Source organism: Conger conger, chromosome 10 (assembly GCF_963514075.1).
Source record: "Conger conger chromosome 10, fConCon1.1, whole genome shotgun sequence".
NCBI lineage: Eukaryota > Metazoa > Chordata > Actinopteri > Anguilliformes > Congridae > Conger > Conger conger.
The window spans coordinates 40,999,861-41,024,945 of NC_083769.1; the positions used below are offsets into that span (position 1 = coordinate 40,999,861).

Sequence of the window (25,085 nt, forward strand, 5' to 3'; positions counted from 1 at the left end):
CCTGCCCAAATTCTAAATCAGGACTGGCCGGCTAATCATTCCAAGTTTAATTGTCCAAAGAGAATTCTATCATTCTGTATAAATAGAAATGTTCTCCGTACCTCGGCCGGCTCGTACACATCGACGGTCGCTTATAGGTAAGCAGCCTCCCCTCGCCACCATGTATGGCGTTAAATTAAAGTTTAAATACAACGGCGGCACAGATGAACTCCTGTGCTCCACTGTATATCACCCGTGTGTTCGTGAATCTGTTACCGACGCTGAATATAACCTCAGTAAAACTACAGCACAGTGTGATCTGTGGTCTGAACAAGGGCCAAATTACACTGTGAAGGTGAATTCTGGGAGAGCCTACGGAGCTAGGCTGTTGAAGGTTTTTCTTTATTTTTTCTTTATCTCCTATTCTATTTGTGCAGAAGACAAAAGAGAAAGAAAATTGAAGTGGCCAGCTTTGAGGTCATTTGTCAAATTATTTGTGTTCATTAATATGTTTACCATAAACAATGAAAGTAAGGGAGATTTATGTTTTCCACAGAAATGTTGCCCTAATGAATTCTAATTAAAAGTGGTCTATAAAGGTATGCGCACCTATTAGATTATGTTGCTATTCTGGATTCTTCAAAAACTGCATTCGTTATAATAATTGCATGATAAGACAGACCAAGTGTGTAGCCGTACAAAAAGCTCTGCCCCAAACAACAATGTCATCAAGTCAGACTTCCTCTGTTAAGCCAGAGAACTGTTTTATAGCAGTTTGGGATACATAATCATGTTTTTTATCTTGCCTTTTCTCTCATACTCAGTTTAGAAAAGAAGTACTTTGCCTCATATGGCGAATATGTTGTTTTGTGAGAATAGTTGGTGAATGAATCGCTGGTCCCTTTGTTGTGATGTTTGTGTGTGTTCATATGCAGCGAGGTTCTCTGTGTGTCTCACATTGGATTATTGAAGTACTTTGCCAAATGCCTCTTGCTTGATAAATGGAGATGGCTCTTTCCCCTTGCAGGTGGAACAATCATATTATCATATTGCTTTGCAATATGCTGATCTGGTTAGTCTCTTATTAACCAAGACAACATGCACAAGAAATGTTTTATGACGTATTAGCCAAATATACTGTTGGATAATATGCAACATGTACAGTAAATTCCCTATCTGCATTCATAAAAAAACTTTTTTTACTCAAAAGATTGTGCCGTGCTCAAAGGCTTGAACCGACAATGGTCCGGGTTCCAAGTGCAGTTCCCTAGCATTATTGGAGCCTTTTTATCTGTACCTGGAGCTGTGACGTTTTGCAGTGAATGGGCTGCACAACACTAGCAGCCTTCCTCTTTGGGCTTTGAATTAAAGCGCAGTGAGAACGTCGTGCCTATTACATTGTAGTTTCGCAAATATAACGCTCTTCAAAGCCAGTGAGAAATCAAAAGGCTTTTCTTTTGAACTATAGAAAAGGACAGAATAAAGGTTCATTTTCACAAAAAAATGGGAAAGGGGTCAAATGAAATGTACAAAGAGGAAAAAAATTGTTCCTGTTTAAATTCCCCAGATCTTTTTTTGCCGAGTCAAGAGACACTTGTAAAAGGTGTTTTGCAGTGTATTTAATGTGGGAGGAAATAGGGATTTGGGAGAAGCACACTTGTGATATTTATAATTTGAAGATAATTACAGGCGGTCCTGTATATCTCGTACTTCTGCTCAAATTAGGAAGACGTGGCGTTGTGGGGATCAGGCCCGGGGGAAGAAAAAAAAAAAAAAGGAACGATGAATAAAAGATGGATAACAGAAGATTTTTTTTCCCTTCAAATTGCACTAATAACAGAATCAAATGGCGTATCTTTCTCCCACCCCTTGGCCCAGTGATAAAGCAACTGTGGTCACAGAGAGCAGATATTTAGGGTATCTGCAAGTGTGATGCACATCTGTCACACAGCCCAAGGGCAAAATCCAACACACAACAAGGCAACAGAATGCTGATCCCGGGCTTCTCTGCGGCGAAATAAAATATGGCTCAAGTTTTCATTAAGGTGCTATTGATTAGCTTTTCCTGCCGATGAATTATGGACGACATTAAATAAAAAGGAAAATATTTTTATGACTTTTGGCGGGGCCTGCCAGGATCCCCCGCCCTGACAGCCGCTTTGTTTTCGCTGAAATTCTTGTGGTTCTTGTGAAAAAAAAAAAGCAGTGAAGTTATTTTTCACATTTAAAAAAAAGGCCTGTTTTTTTTTTGTTTTTTTCATGTGTTTTTTTAAACCGTGTCTTCCCTGTGTTTGTGACTGGCGTGAGTAATGCAAGGGTGTGGCTTTGATGAAGGTCACATGATCCCCCCCCCGCCTCCGTCCCTGGGATCCGGGCTCTGTGCCGTTGCAGCACCACCTGTAGGTGCTAATACGCTCACATCTGGGCAATGCTGCAAGCCACACCGAGGCTCTGCATTAGCAGCACCTTCAAATTTGCCCTCGCAAAACAGCTTTTACGTTTGTACACACTTAAGAACAGAGTAAGACCGTGGATAACCGGCTTCATGTTTTACTGTCTGTCAATATTTTTGCCGAGTGATGTATTACAAAATTTTGTTAGGAAGAACAAAATGCATGCATACGTGCATATTTACGTGCCTATGCGCATATGTACACAAACGTTTACGTTCCAGTCGCTTTCTCCTCTTGGCTGGTGAGATATTTCATTCTCACGTCATGACATACATCAAAGGCAGTTCACTTACCACTCCTCTTAAGTTTAGCCTGGAGTTCGCTTCTTTCTTCCTTGGTTTTCACCCCATCTGTATCACGTTCTCATATCACATTTTACAATCTGCGGGGGGAAGTTGTGAAAATAAAAGCCTGGTAAAGCACAGTGATGGCTTTTGAATAGATGAAAGGCGTCCGCGTATAAAGACTCTTCAGTCTTCCTGCTGCTCAGAGTGAACCTGACAAACCGTTTCTCTCAAAAAACGAGATGGAGATGAACGACCTTGGACTGGTATATCATTCATTACCTGGCCGGGGTAAGACGAGCACGTCTTTAAAGACTGCTCAAGCTGATCTAACCTTGCTCTGTGTATTTGATATTATTGAGGGAAATACACTGTATTGAGAAAATAGTTTCTATTATGCGTAGTCATTATCCTGTGGGTATTCAAAACAATGTACTGCCTATTTTTTTTCTCTCTCTCTCCCTGGAATTAAATATTTAAAAACTTCAGGAGAAAAAAACAAAACATCAAACTAACATAACAATTACCAGCTGCTTCATATTAGCATATCTACTCAACCTGAAGAAACACCCTCACTGAGGATTAGGGAAGAATCACAGAATTTATACACTCATTTCAGCAAAGACTTTTAACTGCATAATACTGAGTAAGACTACAACCTAAGACTTTGAGATTTAGAGGAATTACTAAAGGAATACTGAAATGGATAAATAAAGCTTGGCTTTTCTGAAATTCATTGTAATGCTAATTTGCAGGAAGCAGCTGAGTGGAATTTTAATAATAATAGTATTATAGTCAGTACCTGACTCCTGTTTTACAGGAATATTACGTCATGATAGATCGAAGATCATTTTAGCTGTTTTCAATCAAGATTGCCGGCCTTATTTTTTTTTGAAAATATGCAACTCTCATGAAGAAAGATATATATTTTTTTATCTCTTAAAAATCATCATCAGCTCAATCTTACAAAAAATGCCATCTGACCGACCCAGCATTTCTGTGATGCGAATGGCAGATTTTATTTTAAGGTCAACTGTCACAGTATTTCTGACACATACTCTCACACACCTACAAGAGCAGCCATGTACCACCCCCCCCCCCCCCCCCCCCCCCCACACACACACACACACACGCACACACACACACACACACACACACACACATGCATGCGCACGCACGCTTGTGCTCACATGTACACACACACACAGAAAAACACATACGCACACACACAAACACACCCCCACTAATTTGGCGTGAATTTGCACTTTACAGCACATCTGTGGAATGCGTTGGCTGTTTGAGTTGGGAACATTTTATTATAATAATTACATCTTTCCATAATCATCCATGAGCCAGTTTGCCTTGTTTTGTTCCCAAAGCCATTCTTTTTCTGCTCACAGATATACTTTTATCTCTCTCTCTCTCTCCATCTCTCTCTCTCCCTCCCTCCCCCTCTCTCTCTCTCTCTCTCTCTCTCTCTCTCTCCCTGTCCTGCTTTCCCCCTTGGGTGGTATGCAGATTGAAGGGGGTCACGCAAAGTCAGGGTCAATTGTTGCGCAGGCTTGAATGTACCATTTAACCTGGAGCAAGTTCAGATCATTTAATATTTTCTACTCTTATTGATTGACCCCAGCGCTAGCAACCACGCTGCTACAGAAGCAGCAGCGAGCATAAGGGGGGAATGCTAACAGAGAATCCCCTCTAATGTGCCAGTTGGCTGGGCATGGTTAGCCAGGCCCTGGGGCCCGGGAGCTGAGGAGCTCCAGCGATAGCATGATAGCATGGTAGCATGGTAGGATGTCACACCCAGCATATATTTGGTTATTTGATTTAAAGGTTGGTGAAAAAAATAAAAGAAAAGGTTGGTGGGTTTCCAGAGTTACTCATTGACGTGTACCTGTAGGTGACATACTGTAGCAGGAATCTACACTCAAAAAATGAACAGAATTCTAATCATTTTGGGGACAGATTGTACTATAAAAGTGCTCAAACTAGTTTTTTTTTTTTTTTTTTTACAAAAAACTGATATAACGATACACGTGAATGAATACCATTTGATGAGATTATATAACGAGGCGTTTCAGGAGCGTGAGAAGACATTGGAACTGCAAAGATTATCTGAGTAAACTGCTCAGTGTTAAATTAACTCCCAGAGAGTTCATACAAGTCCGCTATGACCAGTGTGGACTCAGATGAACTCTGTTAAGAGTTAGATTAACACTGAACATTTGACTGTTTGGGCAAGCTGAACTCAAATGGCCTCCGTTTTGGATAAATTGCTTGTTTTGTGTTAGAATTCAGGGTACACATTTAAGGTCAGGTTCAGTCTGACCACAATGCACTTTATCATTTGTTACGCCTGAGATATAAACTTTATCCAATGTTCTTTTCTTAAATCACGCATTTCTTGTCCTTTTGGCTTATGTGGTTGAAGAAGTTAATTAAAATTGTATGGGAAATAATGAAAAAAGCAAACTTGTTTAAATTCTTCACTCAAGGAAAAAATGAAACACATTGCAGTTTGATTGAATCAGGGCCTTGGTTTCTAAAAGGGCTGGCACCAGTGCTTAAACTTTAACTCTACAAAAATGCTGTCACGGTTCCAAAACCTGTCACTCAAACTGTCATCACCTCACACAGCCCTGTATGCATCCGGGCTAGTGAAGAATTTGTGCCAGGTATTTTATTTTATTTTAAACACACCCCCCTCCCCCACCTATGGGATTCTTTAAAAACACTGCCTGCTATTATCCCCAAAAATATCATAAAGAACGTTTACTTTGTGGATCAATATTTGTGGTGAAAAGGCTGAGGAGATGATGAGAGGAGGTGTAGGTCTGAGGAGAGAGGACTAAGGACAGCAACTGAAGCTACACTGGAGGTCCGTCAAGACACAGCAGGGCAGTTAAGGCCCATCTCCTGAAGTTAAACAGACACCAGTAAGGCAGTTTGGCACATATAGTTCTTATCGGTATCTGAGGACCGGCCTGGTCTGGTTCCTTTCCCCAATAATGTGAAATGTGGCGTTTCGGTAATGACCAGTGATGGCCAAAACAACCTGTTTTTCTTTGTTAAATACTGTATATCTGTTGTTGTTGTTGTTTTTGAAAATTATTTTTCATTACAAACTGCTGCTTTTTTTCCTCCTTTCCTCATTCACAACTTCTCAGAAACATATGCCCACGCTGTGTGCCAGGTGTTTTACCCAGATTTTTTTCCTGCAAACTAAATGGAAAAATGCCATGCTCCTCCTCACTAATATAGCGTATAACCCCTCGCTCAATCAAACCACAAAAGTCAATTTTATGGCAGAATCCTGCTGTTGTGAGATATAGCATCTAGTCTACATTGACGGGGTAATTGCAGTTTTGCGCGGTGAAGAGTGGCACAAATTGGCGCTTTGGGGCGAAAGAGTAGTTGGCACTTGGCCATGGACTACCTGTGAATGGCCAGGACATGAATGGGGAAAATAGTGAACACGCACACACACACACACACACACACTGACTCAGAAACATACACACACACACACACACACACACTGACTCAGAAACATACACACACACACACACACACACACTGACTCAGAAACATACACACACACACACACACACACACAGACACACTGACTCAGAAACATACATATGCACACACACACACACACACACACACACACACACTGACTCGGAAACATACACACACACACACATACACTCAGAAACATACACACGCACACACACATACACTCAGAAACACACATGCGCGTAGACACACACACAGGCACACACATTTAGAAGCATACACACACACTGCATACACAAACACACTGATTAAAATGCACACACACACACAGACACACACACTGAGACATATACACACATACATGTATGCATGTATACTCGGAAATATACACACATATACACTCAATGAGCACTTTATTAGGTATTTAATAGACGTCTACTGCTGTAGCCTATCCACTCAGAATTATGGTGCGTTGTGTGTTCAGAGATGCTCTTCTGCAGACTACTATTGTAATGTGTGGTTATTTGTGTTACTGTTACCTTCCTGTCAGCTTTGACCAGTCTTTGACCAGTTCTCCACTGACCTCTCTCATTAACAAGGCTTTCTGTCTGCAGAACTGCAGCTCACTGAATTTATTTTATTTTTTGCACCATTCTTTGCAAACTCTAGAGACTTGTGTGTGAAAATCCCAGGAGATCAGCAGTTTCTGAGATAATCAAGAAATACTGGTCTGCCACCAATAATCATTCCACAGTCAAAGTCACTTCGATCAAATTTTTACCCCATTCTGATGGTTGATGTGAACATTAACAGAAGCTTCTGACCCATATCTACATGAATGCATGCCTTGCACTGCTGCCAGACCATTGGCTGATTAGATAATCGCATGAATAAGTAGGTGTAATAAAGTAAAATTCTTCCTAATAAAGTGCTCAGTGGGTGTATGTACAGTATTTGCACACACCACTGATTATAGGAACACTGCTAAGGGGACTCAGCCCTCTGGAGCAGTGATCCAAAGAGCCGGGTTTGTCAGAAGCTCCCGGTCTGGTGAGCAGGCTGAGAATGATTGACTGCAGGCCTGAGGTGAGCAGAGTGTGTCTTCTCTCCGCTGGGCCCCACACACCTTAGGAAATGAGACGGAGTGCGCCCCTCGGTCAGGTCACCGTGGCTACCGTTCCCAAAGGGATCGTCTCGTAAGGTCCCAATTAGGCCCTCGCTTTCCCGCCACCAGCGTTTTGCTAACAGATTTGTCACCGAGAGCAAAATGTCCGCTGAAAATCCCAGGCCTTGACAGGCACGGAAGTCCGCAGAAAGAGCAGAAGGCCAGAGTGTGAGAGAGAGAGAGAGAGAGAGAGAGAGAGAGAGAGATTAAATCCAGTTCCAGCTTATTACAAGTGGAATTTCCTCCGAGCTGATTGAAGTTCTGGCATATTGCTGCCACATTCCTCCCCACAAAAGAGCTGAAAGTTTAATATTTTTCAAGAAAAGGAGTGGGTGGACCAGAGGGCATAAGAGAATCAAAAGAGCTGCCTTTCCACAGCAGTGACACAGCTGCTGCCAGATGTACAAAGACCTTTAGTGTAGGTTTCCAGTGCCTGACATTAAAGTGTGATTTCTGAATAGCGTAAGAGTTTGTGCTGGACCTGCCCACCAGCAGTGCAGTCTGTGTCACCTCTTCAGGGGTGTGGCTGTGGTTAGTGCAGCCATCATTATCAAGCTGTGGGTCAGGTTTTAAGTACAGAACACAGAAAAATCACCTCTGTTTCTCCCAAACCGCCAGGGCAGGGTGTATTATTTCCCCCCCCCCCCCCCCCCCCCACGCTTACATTGTCTTCTGCGGTTGCTCTATCTGCCCATCTTCTCCTTCCGTTTTGATGTGCATCGTTGCTCTCCGTCGCCCACCTCTTGTTGCCGTGGTATCCTCCTCTTGTTGCCGTTCTTCCATGACTGCCTTGTTGCTTTTTCCTGTTGGGGTTTTAAGGAAACAGCTGCTGGCATTACGTTATTGGTCATTTTTCATTGTCTGCCCGGAGAAATCCAATTCTAAATGTCATTCGGCAGAAAAGTCTTCTGACTTGCCTGGAATTTAATTGCAGTCCGTAATAACAGTAATAATAATCGGAAGAGGAATTATTGTAATTTGTAAGAATCTGACGAGGTATATACAAAATCCACACTGTTAACCTGAGCTACAGTTTAGCAATGCTAAGAAACTACCAGATATCTGTGGATATCTCCACCCTGCAAAGCTACTAAGTGTGCATACGTAATCCCAGAATTGGATTTATCACTTCTAATGGGGTTGGGGATGCTATTTTTTTTTTAAAGCACAAGAAACTATACATAACTGAATTAAGGGACTAAAACGGCAAAAACAGAAAAGATTAAAAGTTTCAGCAATACGTTATTGTGTCAGAGTAAAAACTGGACCGTGCATTTCCAATCTTTATCCACAGAAATAATGGATGTAGTCACTGTAGTTAGTCAACCGAAATCAAATTGTACGTCTGACTTTACATTACTATGAATTTTGAGCATTTGTTAAGAAAGCATATTATCATTTTACTTTATGGAAAAAAAATCCAATATGTGCTCAGCTTTATAATCAATATTTATAATCAAGAGTATAATCATTATACATATTGACATAAAAATGTATGGGAAAATTAAAAAGGGTTAACCGAGCATCTGAAGCTCTTTACCCTTTCTTTGTTGAATTAATGGAATCTCTTAATGTTTTACATAAAACATCCATCATGCAAAAAATCTATTGTTGCATTAACCCTGAAAGAACAATAATAATAAAGACACTATTATGGTGCGTACGCTTTCTTATCATAAATCTTGCTGTGGGTGGAAAATCAACTTAAGTTTGTGGATGCGGCATCACAGGTCGTGTGGGCTTTGAGGAGATTCAGTAACATTGATGTGGTGCTGAGCAATAATCAGCGATAGCGTCTGGGCTGGAACCTTTTGTTGTGTGAAATACAGTGAGTGGGGGAATGAATTGCTCCCAGTGCTGGCTCCAGTCCCCACTGCTTTCCCATTGACATAAAACAGTATTGTGTTCGATAGCCACTCAGCGCAATGCTGTAAATCACCGCAAAGCATAAAAGCGTGTCTCGGAGAAGATTTACCATTACAGCACCCGGTCGCTTTTAAACAAATATTAAAATAAGGCAAAAAACAGCAGAGGGAAAGTCATTTAAGAGGTCACTGTCCTTCACTGGGGAGCCCAGAACTGACAGCTGACAGCCCGCCTGAATTTACATTGGAATTAGCACTTGATTGATGACACAACTCGCAGAAACAGGTATTGTTTAGGGTGGAGATAGTGTGTGTGTGTGTGTGTGTGTGAGAGAGAGAGGGTGTGTGTGTGTGTGTGTTTGTTTGTTTGTGCGAGTGTGTATGTGTATGTATGTATGTATGTATGTGAGAGAGAGTGTGTGTGTGTATGAGTACATTTGCAGATGGGTGGGTGGGCATTTGTGTGTAGGGGGGTTCATATATTTCAAAACCTATTCCTGGAGCCATTACTATAAACATTTAAAAGTAGCCTCAGCTCAAGCTGTGCTTACATGTCCAAAAGAGAAACATGGAAAGGGAAATTTTGAAAAACGTTAGTAATAATAGTAAAAACAGAAATGGAACAGATCATAAAACAGCATCTATATTTGTCATTTTATGGCATAAATGTGAGCGTAGAGGAAGTCGGCCATGCTCGGACTGGGTGTGGCTGCAGGAGGTGTTCTCGGGTACAGAGACAGTGCAGGGCCGTGTTTTTGGGCACCTTCTCCCGCCCCAGGAGGTGTGCCAATCTGATCCCCCTGGACGGGCTCCTCCTGGGCTGCCAGCCAGCCAGGAAACGACACAAAGATCCATCTGATCAAACGTAGCGCTGCCATCCAAAGAGGAGGGTGGGGAAGATAATTACAGAAAGGGCTGTAAAAAAAAGAGAAAACCCATCCAAAACACAAAGCTTTTTATTTGGCATAATCATTCTATTTGAACTTAACTGAGGAGAGCAACAAAACAAATAATTTTTTGGTAAAGAATACATGTATTTTAATGCCTTCAAGCAAAACTAATTAAAGACGACACCTCATTTGCATAAATAAGCATTATAATTTGCATGGAGGCACCGGGGAATATGTTAAGAAAAGAAAGCAATATTTTGCAGTCTGCTAATTTCATTTTATTTAGGATTTAAGCTTAATAAAGATTCATTTTGGTGGCAAAGAAAATAATCAAAGAGGAAATTTGAACTATCTCCAAAGATGCAGCAGCCCTCATTCAAAGACCCCTTTCAGAGGCACAGGAATGCGCGTAATCAGGAGTGGCACTTCCTGGCTCTGCTCCAACGCCAACTCCTTGAAAGGTAAAATTTTAGAGCCCAATTTATTAGTATGCAGTTCTGGCATTGGTGAGAGAATTAATGGCGCTGACTGATAATGACTGTAATCGTGGCACAAATGGGGTGTTGAAATAGCAAACAACGGGCACAAGGCATGTAATAGGGATTTTATTAATTACCAAAGCGCTCGCATGTGCCACCTCCGGGATTTACTGTGGAGGTGCCAGCCGGTTGGCGGGGGTCGGCCGGTCTAATCGGAGAATGAAGGGGTCAGGACTGAGGCGACTACGGGGGGCCGTGGGGGGCCGGGGGGGTGGTGCGGGCGGCGGGGCGCTCACTCTGAAACAGCTCCCTAACGGGCTGTGGAGGATGTGCTGGCAGCCGCACGTCCTGAAGATGAGGAGGCTCGCTAGCCTCTTTGGCCTCCTCACACGGCGCGCGCGCCTGCCCCCGCAGGCAATTAAACACCGATGAAGAGCCGCACTCTCCTCTCCTCTCCTCTCCTCTCCTCGCCTGAGACCCAGACAGGCAGGCCAGGCCGGGCCACGGGCGGCCGAGGGGCTCCGCGCGCGTGTGCGCTTTGTCTGGAGTGCTTCGCTGAAAATACGGTTTATTTTAGCTGGTGTGCGGCGGGCGTTCCGCCGCAAAATGGCCGCCAGGTGGGTGCTTCACATCGGTGGCGGTCGAGGCGAGTTTCCCCCTCATCACTGTGAAGCGCTTTCAGTGTCTAGAAAAGTGTTATACAATTGTAGTGGTATCAATCTGCCTATCTAAAGTGCTTTGGATCTCCCAAAATTAAATATTGGCTGAAAGAGGGCATTCTCTGGAGTGGAGAAAGTGCGTGATCCGGTTGGTTTGCTCTCTTGTTTGCCAAGATATTTTGTGTACATTCAGGGGCATTTTCACGAACTTTTGTTTCGCCCAGAGTCAAAGGTTGCTGCATTTATTGTTTATCTTTGTGTGTCAAGTCAATTTTCTATTTATCTTTGTGAGATATAAATCCATCCATTCATTATGTACAAGTAAGTCCTTAAATATTGACTTTGGCAGTAAGTCTCTATTATAGAACATCAGGTGTAACGTCCATTTCTGCCCTCCCATCGGATTCTGTGTGGAGTTATCATTGTCCCGAGGTTGAGTGTAAAACATAAGAGAGAAGCCATTTTGATTCGACTGGGCTGATCAGTGAAATTCATCAACTGAAACGGCATCAAAGCTTTGGATATTATTTCAAAATGGCACCATTATTAAGGGCAATGGCTTCTGCCCCAAATGGTTTCAGCGTCACATTTGGTCTTCAGAACAGTCCTATACGATTGTTTCAGAAAGCTAGACCGGGTAACTGATATGCAAAAAAAACCCCACCGTAGTCTATTTAAACCTCACAACCACTGACTTGAACCGAAGCAGATGTTTTTTTTTCCGTTTCGCTTTGTTGTCATGCCACCGCTTCTGACAAACAAACGGGGAGACTGGATTTTTCACCGCGGAGAAGAGAGCGTTTCTGGTGGCGAATTTACAGAACGTCACGGTGATAAAGACATCTTGGGGAAGGATGACAAACTGCGTGGAGGTGTCTGCGGTTAAAGTGACCCCCCCTGTGTTTGCTATTGTTTCCAGTAATGGGGCCTGCCACCATCAGGTGTTGAAGGAGCCATTCGCACGTCAACCCCATTGACAAGAGAAGGTTGATTAAAAATCCCCTTTATTGCCCACTGCGTCCCTAATGGACAGTGGACTTTTAAACTGAAAGAAACAATTAGAGTTTTACTGCTTTGTGGGCTCTGCTGATTTATATAAATCATACCACGGGTGTAAATTTTACAATAAAGGAGAGCGCTGCATACATAATCAACAAGTCCGCGCCCCGCCCGTTCCGCATTTACATACGCACTTCTGCGCTTTTTTTTTTTTTTTTTTTTAACTGCCTTGCCTCTCCTCACCTGTTTTTGAAGGATAAAACATTTTTTGTTTTTCTTGTTTTTTTTCTGGCTCGAACTGAGAAGCATTCCTGTCCATTAATTACAGTTAAGGATCCTCTCCTCTTTTTTTCTTTCTTTTTTTTCTTTCTTTCTTTCTTTTTTTTTTTTTACTGGCTTTACAGGTTACTTTCACAGCAAAGAGAGCAACCATGGTGTTCGTTTTAAGCATTTCTTAATTTGTTTAATCTTCTCTGTAGATGGAGGTTGAATGGTTCCTGATGGGGAGGTGCAATTAATATTTCATTTCAAATGTAATGCTTTATGCTGTCAAAGAGCTGCATTATCTTAGACCTGTATCGCTAGGTAGTATCTGTCACAAACATTTTCTCTATTAAGGTATGAGCTGGAGGTTGAGACAACAACAAAACAGGAAGATTAAAAGGGGGAACTTCTTGGAAATTACATACAATGATAAACAAAAATAGGCTGATTAAAAAAATACTGTAAAGTGGCTCTCTCTCTAACAAATGCATACTGTACGGGCAGATGCATGAAAAGCCAGAGCGCAGCTGGAATTTATTTCGGAGAATGAAAGAAACAATAGTAGGAAGCCTTTGAAATCATCAATGGATAAAAGGAGGCAGGCTCACATTTCATCTGCAGAGAAATTCAAGTTTGATCACATGTCATTTAGCAGGAAAGGCAACAGCTTTCCCCTGTTTTTAATGCTAAAATTAATCTAGAGATCTGCGATGAGGGACATTACATAGGGCAACTGTAAATTCCATAATAATCATAATCGTTTTATTTTATTTTATTTTATTTTACTTCGCTCAATTTCTGTCCTACTGTAAATTTACTGTAAAGTGACTCACTGGTAATGATCTACTGTATGTGCTGGTTAGGTTTATTTTTGATATTCCCATAACATGAGAGCGTAGAGTGTAGGAGTGCTCCTTACAGTGCAAGACAGATGGACTACAACAACAAGGCAGGTTTAAGAAAATGGTGGATATCCTACTCTTCTCTTCTTCTCTTTCGTTTCATGGTCAGAGTACAGTTGAGTGTGTTTTAGGGCTTTGGTTTTTACCACCTTTCTTCTCCCATTCCACCAAAGAAACTCCTGGTAGTTCTCAAACTAGGCCCATTTCTCTCTCTTTTTTTCTGTCCGTGTGTCTCGTTCGCTCCAAAAAGGACTCGGAGTGGAGCTGGAGAATTGAGAGATAAAAAGGCCCAGCTACAAAGCGGGGATCGGTGAAAGGCCTTGTGTGCTCTGTCTTCAAATGATCCGCATGCCAATCTCACTCTGTTCAGCAAACACAGCGCCCAGCTAACTACCGTGACAGGGCTGATTCAATCACCGGAAACCTTACGGCTCTATGGGAAAGGGAATTACACAGTGAAGTTGGAGTTGTTTGAGTAATTCCTTGCTTTTTATGCTAAATACGGATGAGCCAACAGTTACAGAAAGACCGAGAGCACCTGTCTGCGGTCTTAGTCATGTTCTGTTAAAGCTGACTAGTTCTGTTGTGTTCAATGTCACCGTGATGTCTGGTACATTTGGAAGAGATTCTGTCAAAGGAAGTATTAAAATGTTGCTTTCATTTTGAGTTGGAATACCTGCTTCTTAGCTTCTTGAAATTCTCAGCATACCATTTTGTCTGTAAAATCAATAGTTCATCATTTTGTGATTTCTGGAAATGCAGCTCTCAACAGATGAGTACTATTCTTCACAATCATATTGTCAGCATGGTTTTGGGTTTGGTTACCTGAGAGTAAAACTATTGGTTGATGTATAACTACTGTTCCATAGTAGCAGCACAGTTCTGCCACACACCGACAGTCAGGGTAAGGCTCATAGGACAGTAGTGCAGAGGTCCTTGTCTTATCTAAGATCAAAGATTGAGACACAGGATCACAAAATGGTTTCTTTTTGGTTCCATAGATACACATGGAAGGACACACAGCCAGACATCAGACATCTCTGTATTTATTTATTTTTAAATTAAACTTGTAGTTATTTGCCAAACGAATGCATTTGAAGGGACTCTTGCCATGAACTTACAGAGCAGTGGGGTGGCATAAGGACTTTTGTAAAAGTATGACAAACTGAGCAAAGGTGTACAGTAAAAAAAAAAAAATAGGACATTCTTACCTTCGTTCTGTCGCTGGGATAGTATAGTATCTCTTCTGAAAAGATAGGTCTTGTTTCTACGCCCAATCAGAAGGCAAAGATGGCAGGCATGTCAGTAATGCTTGCTGATGTCATTTTTAGACACAGATCAAACAAAAGGGAATGGGTTTGTTCTCATGGAGACAGGGGCATGTGAGGTAGACACACACCCTTTTCTTATTTAATATGCCATTCCATTGTTTTTGGCAAATACCACCGCAACCCAGAAAAAGGCAGTTTCTGGATAAACAGGCTGTTGAACTTTAATCAGACATTCACTCAATGCATTCTTTCTCTAGCCCTGCAGGTCCTTTCTCAGAACACACACACTAACTACAGGAAACTGTGCCTTAAAATGCAGTTCCTTCTGGTAAACCAATGTAAAAACCAACGTTCTCAAGCAGAAATATAGCAGGATTGTACATACAGTACACAGTTCACTGTCTGTACAGTGAAACTTGGGAAAATGCAAATCAGGGTGAGGAAATTAACTGTTCCATTCCTGTCTTATTTTTCTGTTGGTCGAAAGCATAGCTCGCATGAATTTCTGTCGCAACATTTATGACATTTACAAAATCTCTGACTCTCATTTAAGAAACGTCCGACTCTCAACACCAGTGATACCATTTCAGTGATGAAGGTATACCTGAACATTTGAGTCTTTAGCCTTAAATTAAAGCGTGGGTCTCCTTCACTGGCTCTGCACCTGGACGGTCTCCAGAGCCCCTCTCTCCTCACTCCCAGCACTGCTGTCACTCTGGGAGCGCTGGGTCCCGCTCGCCCAGTCTCACCGGGCCCGTCAGCCCCTACCCCTGATGTGTGATTGACAGCCTCTGCAGAGTGCCAGTGAGCAGTAGCTCAGCTGCCTGGCTGTGCTACGGGTGGTTACAAGGGCTTCATGAGCCCGCCCTCTGACCTGCGTCTCTTAGCGGCACCTCGCCGGTCGGCGTGCGCCCTCCCCTCCCCTCTCTCCCGCGTGAAACTCGGCGGGAACGAGGCGGCGAGGCTTCATCACTCCTCTTTCATGTGGACAGTGGCCTTGACCGAGCGGCGTCGACGTCGACGAGGAGATCACTTCCTTCAGGACCGCCGCGCTTAATTCCTGCTTGCCCGACGTGGGCTGTAGACATACACCATTTTTAAAAAGAGACAGAGGGACAGAGAGAGAGAGAGAGAGAGCGAGAGAGACCGAGAAGGAGGGAGGGGGCAGTTTGAGAGACCGAGAGACTTCACGTCAATGCCCCTGTCTTATAGCACCATAGTCAATTAATTACACTAGAATTAAAACTAAAGTAAAAGTAAACAACCAAACTAACCTGACCGTACGTACATTATCAGAGAGGGAGAGAGAGAAGAAGAGAGGGAGAGGAGAAGAGAGACTGTGGTTAGAGTCAGATGCCAGGCAGTTTTTTTTTTTTCCTCCAACAGAAAAAACAGCTTTCTGGCCCTTTTTGTGTTTATCTCCACGAAAGTACCTGTTAGTTGGGTGTGTACATTTTTGTACTTTGTGAGATCATGCTTGAAAAATGTAATGAAAAACATTTTCATGTCATGACACATCAAAACATGCTTTTACAATACAATCACATTTTTTTTTTATGGAAGTATGCCATTTCTAAACACGCAAAGAATGTTCCTTTCTGCCGCTGTTTGTTTCTCACCGTCTCGGGAAAGTAACAACACAAAGCAGCTTTAAATGAGATGCTTTAAAAACATTCTTTTTAAATCACGTGGCTTATCTAATCTCATTCAACATACATTTTTTTGTATTGATGTAAATGTTTTCTTACAGTCAGGAACATTATAATCATAGTAACCGTGTATTGCCTTCAGCAGATATGGCCAATTGGCTCTTTAAAATTATTTTTTTGGTTTGCTTAATGAGAATGGTTCTGAGCGGAGCAGAATTTAAAGTAGATTTCAGTATGAATATTTAAAGAAAAGAAGAGTGAGAAGTGGCGTTGTTCTTTAAACTTGCAGTGTGATCACAGATCCGTCTCTTAGTTTAACCGAGCAACGGGCGCGCAGATTTCCTCCGCTACGTGCTCGTACTCCCGGGGTGTCCAGGAAGTGGTCTGAACGGGAGATACTCCCCGCCTCACCCCGCCTGTTAACCCCAGATTAGTGGATTTGGACTGGGGCGCGTGTGAGACGGGTCTGCTGTCTGCCGTGACCGGGCCCTGGGCCCTGCACTCTGTGCGTCTGAGCCCGGTCCAGCGCTTCACTCAAAGCACATTCGCCCGCATGTGGCGCAAATATGAGAGACTTCATTACGTCCTCGTAATTGAGTTCTGTTTGCTGCACGAGCACAATGAGGACAGCAGAACACTGTGCAGCTGCCTGACAAAGACTTAACCTGAAAGGTTTTGTGGATGTTTTAAAAAAAAAAATGTTTGCACCCTGGGGAATGGGTTTGAAATGTACAGCAGAGCTGTGTGGTCGCTGTCCTTTGTGTGTTTGCTTTTCATTGTTTTTTTTTTTTTGTTTTTTTGTTGTGTGTTGGCTATGTTGATTATCTTTTGCTTGTCTGGCTGCCTGCACTACACTCACCTGTATGTGTTTGGTAATACAGGGGAAGGGAATGCTGGGAAATGTAGTATTCCGCTGCTCTGTATGAAACTGTCCACTTGGAATCCTGTTATATACATGTTAAAAGATAAAAATGCCCTCTGAAGGTGCTCCATTGCATAGTAATGGTGGCTTTTATATAATATATTATATCTTTTTTTATTTTCCACAGATTTTTCCAAATCTTATGTCGTAACCTGTATTTGCAGACAGGTTGTGTCTCCCGTCTCATGATTGCATTTATATTGTTTACATTGATGGTGTTTTTGAGTCAGTACTGCTTTATTAAAGAAGTGGAATTAAAGCCTTACAAGCAGAAGAAATAAAAATGATATATATATATATATCTTTTTTTTGTGCATTAAGATGAAATACTTTCACAGTTTGTGAGGCTCCTGTTCACGTGTGATATTTTTGAAATATGTGCAACAATGTATGTGCAACAAATGAAACCGAGGACAGCGGCAAGTCATATTACCATTTCTTTTTTTTTTAACTCCCTTTATTTTCTAATTCCCCGTTTAAATCTTTAATCTTCCGTAATGTGTCGGCGTAGCACGTAGTTAAGGTTTTAAAGCCGTAATATAAGCGTCGCGCACACCTCCGCACCAGATAAATAGAATATAATCAAAATGACTGGCAGTGCTGTTTGTTTTTTAATGCGGTGTAATATTATTTGTTTGTTAGCACCGTCGTGATTTATTTGCGCTACACAGTTGCGGCACAAAGATATTACCTCGCTTGCGGAACCTGACCATCTCTATTGATTATTGTCCTCATTTTTTCTGATAAGCATCATCACATACCAAATACAAGTAATATTAATACATTCCTGTTATCATAATCTCACCCTCTGCATGGTAGGCTTGAACGCGCCGTGTCTGAATTTCGTTATGCCGCAGTTTAACATCTGAAACGTTATGCTGTGTTGTGTAAAATATATTTTAAATGGCGATGCATTGGGCGCCTCTCCTCCAAGCTTTCTATCAGTTGTAATAGGAAGTGGCCCACATGTGAGTGGAACAGTTCTTTTGTATAATATTTGTTCAGTCCACCTCATTAGGGATATAACCGAGAGCTTAATTAGTAGTAGTAATAATTATTTTGCTTATTATGTTTTCAGCCTATTCATTAATTGCATTTTAAAGAGAAAATAAGAAGTCATTAGGGTTTGAATGTAGTTAATTTTAGTTTCTAAATAGTGCTCATCTTTACACAAAGGCTTTACTTTACGTTGAACTCTGGCATAGCACATGCTGTGTTATACACTCAGTGAGCACTTTATTAGGTATTTATTTGGTTGGTTTCTAGACTTATATAAGTCTTCTGCTGCTGTAGCCTATCCACTTAGAGTTATGATGCATTGTGTGTTCAGAGATGCTCTTCTGCATCCCACTGTTGTAATATGTGGTTATTTGCGTTACTGCCACCTTCCTGTCAGCTTCGACCTATCTGGCCCACTGTTTTATGTTTTTCGCACCATTCTCTGCAAACTCTAGAGACTGTTGTGCGTGGAAATCACAGGAGATCAGCAGTTTCTGAGATACTCAAACCACCCTGCCCGGCACCAACAATCATTCCACGGTCAAAGTCACTTTGATCACATTTCTTCCCTGTTCTGGCATTTGGTCTGAAAAACAACTGAACCTCTTGACCACATCTGCATGCTTATATGCATTTAGTTGCTGCCACATGATTGGCTGATTAAATATTTGCATCAACAAGCTGGTGTACAGGTCGACTGAATAAAGTGGTTACTGAGTGTATTCCTGCCTAGAAGATGATCATACTATGATTTTATGATCATAAGAATGCAACAGTTGTTTTGAACACGACTATTTTTGAATAATTCAGATTTGCAAGGCAGATAGTGAATATGGATTAGATTAAATGATGATGCGAGGGACCTTTTGGAGTGAAGGTTTCTCTCACCCAGAGCCTTAAGCAAGAGAATTGTAATTACTGACTGGGAATCATCGCCTGTCAACAAGATCACATCTTTATTTCGATATCAGCACGCTCGCTCCTCACCCACTGTACACTCCATCCACGACGTTCACTTTTAGGCATTTAGAGCAACCTCATCTCGACCAATCGTCCCAGCTGGGATTCGAACCCACGACCTTTGCGTTACAAGGTGAATTGGTGCATTCAAATTGATACATGGCAGATAACATTATAACTGACATTCCAAATTCCCAGATTTTAATTTTTTTAGATGCAGATACTTTTTAATTATACTGGGCACATGCCGGATTATACAGGGTTTTTGACCTGCAGTCTGCTGCTGGTTCAACAGAAGGCAAAACACACATTTTGGGGAAAGACTCAGATTCAGACAAGATGCAGAAATCCTATCTTTACAGTTCTCTCATTAATCCCATGCAGATCAGTGCCTTTGGCGGTCACCAACATTAAGAGAAAACATGAATTTCATTTGTGTTTACACTTGCATTTATTATATCTAAGCGGAAATTGAAATGCAAATAAGTGTTGAACGCATCCCCATGGTTTGAACCAATGGCATCCAGGGCTGCTCCTATCCCTACTCTGGCCTAGCCTTCCCATGATTCCCTGTTCAGTCCCGCCTCCCATCCCACGGAGTGAGAGGAAGCTTCACGGTCTAAACTCCCCCGAACATCAAAGGTGGATGATGTTGTTATAAGCATCGACTGAAGAGACTCGTCCCGGCAGTGCTGTATGGCCACGGTATCTGTCAAAAGACAGTTTGTTCAAGCCTGGAGTACAAAGGGTTGGGGGGGGGGGGATGCAGTACAGTGGTAATACAGACTTTTGAGAGACAGATGGGCAAGGGGAGAGAGGGAATGAGAGAGGGAGGGAGGGAGGGAGAGACAGAGAGAGAGGGAGAGAGAGACAGAGGGAGAGATGAGAAAGAAAGGAATAGAGGAAAGGAAATAAAGATTTTTGAGAGACAGATGGGGAAGGGGAGAGAGGGAATGAGAGAGAGAGGGAGAGAGGGAGAGAGAGAGACACAGGGGAAGAGAGAGAGGTGGGTATGACACAAGCCTGTGTCTGGGCGGTTGTGTAAGAGTTTGGCGAGTGGGCCTGTAACTGAAACGTCGGGGGTTGAATGTTCAGCCTGGGTGCTCCAGCCGTACCCTTGGGCAGGGCACTTAACCTGCACTGCTTCATTAGAGAACTTCCTGTAGAAATGGACTGTGTGTAAAAAGGTAATCTGTGTCATTTTCTCTGGATAAGCGCGTCTGCTAAATGTAACGTGTAATACCTACAGTAAAATAAAACGTTTTTTTAGAAATAAATAATCATGTGCATTTGTCAAGCGTGACACAAGCACAGAAATGGGTGGCCTTGCCTATAGGCCACATTCAGACAGCTGAAGCCCTTTTTCCTTTTTCACCACGTACCCTATCATGGCCTGAGGAGGACATTATTGGCATTTGGCAGACGCTCTTATCCAGAGCGACGTACAGTTGATTAGACTCAGCAGGAGACAATCCTCCCCTGGAGCAATGCAGGGTTAAGGGCCTTGCTCTAGGGCCCAACGGCTGTGCGGATCTTATTGTGACTACACCGGGATTAGAACCACCGACCTTGCATGTCCCAGTCATTTACCTTGACCACTACGCTACAGGCCGCCCCTATGTTGGTAGTTCTCCTTGTATACGTAAATGCATGATGGCCTTTTCCTGAGACTAGTGGCGTGTTTGAAAGTGACATGTCAGTGTGATAGAGCTCAGCTATACTTTTGGACAATGGTAAATGGTTGGCATTTATATAGCGCCTTTATCCAAAGCACTGTACAATTGATGCTTCTCATTCAGCCATTCATACACACACTCACACACCGACGGTGATTGGCTGTCATGCAAGGCGCCAACCAGCTCATCAGGAGCATTTGGGGGTTAGGTGTCTTGCTCAGGGACACTTCGGCACAGCCCGGGCGGGGGATCGAACCGGCAACCCTCCGACTGCCAGACGACTGCTCTTACTGCCTGAGCCATGTCGCCCCTCGCAATTCTCTGGGTTAAATTGTCTTTGAATGGCATCTTTCCCTGTTTGTATTTTTGGTATTTTAAAGGGGTATGAACCGTAGTTTTTGTTTATTTGTTCCCCGAGGAGCCGTCATCGGAGACCAGCGTCTACCAGAGTGCTCCTCAGCGGGGATGAGAAGAGGACAGAGTGCTTAGCGCTTTGGTGACGGTCCAGCTAAGGGACTCTCTGCCGGGGAAGAACACCGTGGGAGGTCAGTACTTTCTTTAAAAAATAAAAATAAAAATCTCATTCCTGTCCCGGGTCAGTCGACAAGACCCATTTGTGTAGCTGGTGGGGAATGTGTGTACATTGAAAAGTACTAAGTGTTCCCTTCACAGGGAATGACAACTCTACTGTACTCGGAAAACTCAGGAGTTATGTTCCCTCACTCAAGATTCCTCCAGGGCAGATGTAAGGTGGGTTTAGTTGCTCCTAAAAAAAATGGTGAAACAAGTATGATCGTGCACTGAGGTATGAGTATACAAACCATATTTTTTCCAGCAAAATATTGAACATTTAACATGGTACAGTCATAATATATGGACGACTGCCTTTCAACTGAAATGAAGAAATAACTATTAACTAATAAGGCTTAAATATGACAAAAACAAATGACCAAATAATACTAAACAAACATGGTAACTGATATCACTTAACAAAAACACAAGCGTATGACATGCACAACTTTTAACAAAAAGGTGCACCTCAGCTGCAGCCCCACAGCGAAGGGGGCAGTTGCAAAACCCACTTTAAAGTGATGAATTCAAATCAGGCCGTTCCTTAGCCCCAGTCAGATTCATGTTTGGATGGCCCTCCGCAATTAAGCGCAATTATTCAGTGCGTGCTAATTTCCCCGAGATGGATCCAGTTTAATTCAAAATAGTGCAGGCAGACAGAAGAAGCCCTTTGAGGATGTCCCCCCAACCCCCTCACCCCCTCACCCCCCCCATTATTTCTTGCCTGAGGCGGCAGTGGAGGGGAAAACAGTGTTCACTCCTCACTGCAGGAGGAGGAGGAGGAGGAGGAGGAGGAGGCCTCGGGGGAAGCCAGGCCCACGGGTGAATCCCACAGCCCTCAGGCCCCTATCTGCGTGCACAGAGCCTTCAGACCTGTTGTCCATCCCCACGGAGCCCCGTATGGAAAAAAGCATGATGTAAAGTGGATCGGCTCCACAAAAGCAGGCCATTGTGGCACTGTAAGCCTCGGAGTGCAGCATCGCGTTTTAACAGGCCCAGATATCGAGCAGGGTTTTTACTGAAGGAGAACCGTATTGAATCGGCGAGCCTGGTAAACCAACCGGCCGCACCGGTTTTTACTTTTCGGCGAAATCGTAAAATCACGCCGAGGCATGGTGATCGCAGAAAGGAGCTGGGCTGTGCCCTCCCCGTGATTCGACGGTGGCAGAAGGCGAATGTTTGGCCAGAAGAGGCCCCCTTGCGTGATGCTGTGGATGGACCACTCGGACCAGAATTCCACAGTCACAAGGTCATCTCGTTTCCAGCAACGTTCAGCAACGCGCAAAAGCAGAGAAGATTATTTTCACGTGCATATTTGAAATATTGAGGCAGTGTCAGATTCCTCTAATAATTGTGGCAAGTCATTCCACATTTTGCAGCTCTTTGGCTGAGTGTTTACCACCTGTCTTAATGATCAATTAATCTTCCCCTGTGTTTACTGTTTCCTTAAGTCATGTGAAGCTACTAGACACTTCACATTCTAAGATTTTGGTCTAAATAAATATCTTACAATTGCTTGTGTCTGAGAGCTTTTTAAGTCGAATACATTGGGTTATATTGCGCATAGAGACCGTTGTGGAACTGGTCATGGTTGGTTGAGGACGTACTCTTGGCTGCGTTACAGTAGCACTTCCATGCCATGTGCCAAGCGGTTGGAAATATTGTAAATACATATCTGCTTTCACACTGCAGAAAAGCCAGCCAGCCCTGGTACAACACCAGAAACTGTGCAATATCGAAGTGGCACCTCTGCTACCCGAAACAACTTAATTGTCTCACACATACGTGCCACCGACACACACACGAGTCACAATACCCCTAAGGCCTGGATTAATTAAGCCATGAAAACTCGTGAACAGGGAACATTCAGCAGGTGCCTGTTTGCCTGCTTATGCCACACGCTCTCGGAAAAAAAAAGAAAAAAAGAAAAAAGCCTGTGTTTTCCTGTACAGACTGACAAAAAGAAAATCTGTAATTAAGCCACAAATGTATTTTCTTTCTTTCTTTCTTTATTATTCCTCCTTTTCTTTTGGTTTCTTTTCATTTTTTTTTGGTTGCAAAGTTGCATTTTGTCCGCGCGCACTCCAGATTTGGGGTTTGTTAATTTTTTAATGTACTTCGCGAGAAGCGCGTTGACTGTTCGGTCGGCGCTTTGATTCCTCCGGATTAAGCGCGCTCCCCGTTCCCTGTCTTTATTTGTCATATGGTATTCAGTTTTTAAGTAGGAAATTTACATCTATAATGGATGATCATGTGCTGTTATCTTGCAGCTGTGCCATGCTGAATAGCGGCTTGTTCCTCGAACGCGTCGTACATACTAATCATCCGCCGGCCGCACCGGGCCTACGCGCTCTGCGCAGAACCGTCTCGGGGAAGTGCTCCTCTCTGTGCCGGTGGCTCCTTGGACCTTTGGTGCTCAAATCTCTAAGCTCCCTCTAATGAAAACAAGCTTATCATTACCCCCCAGCCCCCTCCCCCTCACCCAGTGGCAGAAAACAAACACAGTACCCCCTGCTGGCTGGGGGGTTAAGCTGCAGTAATGTGCGCTGAACCCCCCCCCCCCTCACACTCAGCTGCATTAAGTGAACAGGGGAGCAGCAGGATCCCTATTTTGCTCGCCCCAGGGGTGCGGCGGAGGAGAGAGAGGCTGTGAGTCTCAGCGGGTGCTGCGTGGGAGGGGAGGAGGGAGGGGAGGAGGGAGAGGTTCGGCGGTGGGTGTGTGTGTGTGTGTGTGTGACGCTCCGCTCCTGGGGAGGTCCCTCCGCGCACGGGGGGGCAATCGAGCCCGGGCCCCCCGGGCGCCACCGCGGGGACCGGAGCCAAGGGGCTGGCGGTGGCAGGTAGCCGCGCGGTGGCGCGGCGAGGAGAACGGGCAGAAAATGGAGGTTAACAGGCGTGGCGGTGGCGGAGGGCCGGCGGGACTTCCCAGGGCCGGGCGGCTCTGTCTCGCAGCGGGGCCTGACGGGACCGGGCTGGAGCTCCGCCCGAATGTGGCCCCCGCGCGCAGCCTGTGCTGTACGGCTGCCAGACGCCGGGCTTTTCAGGCATCTGGGGCCTCCCGACCGAGCCGCAGTGGAGAACGAGGGGTTTCCGTTGGCACGGCGATGGAAAGAGCAAGGTAGCCACAAAGCCGGCGTTAGCATCACAGCTAGCAGCCGTAGCGCTTCCCTGCACTTGGCTGCCGGCGCGCACGTAGCCGCCGTTAGCGTCACAGCTAGCAGCTGTAGTGCTTGCCTATACTTGGCTACCGGCGCACACGTAGCATAGCATAGTGTAGCGTAGCATAGCATGCTATGTTATGGTCCGGTTCTGAAGGCTCTCCTGGTGAAACCTTGAGCTTGTTCTTATTTCTCCCTCCCTCTGCCCGGACCCAGGGGAACGCTGCGTTTTTTTGCGTGTTATAAGAAGGGTAGCTGATATAATGAAGGTCACCGTAATCAGGGCTAACGTGCTGCCGAGTCAGGACGCCGCTGCCCGATGTGTGGGCTAGGCCCGGAGCTTGGAGCCCAGGGGGACCCGGCTGATAGCGTTATCTGTGCTAACCTGACTCTAATACAGGCCTTGTAATGCTGTTCGT

The 25,085-nt window shown here is 43.9% G+C and overlaps 1 long non-coding RNA gene across 1 annotated transcript in view; it reads left to right on the forward strand.

Moving 5' to 3' along the window:
* LOC133139354 (uncharacterized) overlaps nt 1-21,692 on the forward strand; it is a 52,086-nt gene extending 30,394 nt beyond the window's left edge. Inside the window, exons 2-3 of the long non-coding RNA XR_009709808.1 lie at nt 21,357-21,483; nt 21,611-21,692. This is a non-coding gene — a long non-coding RNA (uncharacterized LOC133139354). The remainder of the gene's footprint in view (nt 1-21,356; nt 21,484-21,610) is intronic.
* The last annotated feature ends 3,393 nt before the right edge of the window (nt 21,693-25,085 follow it).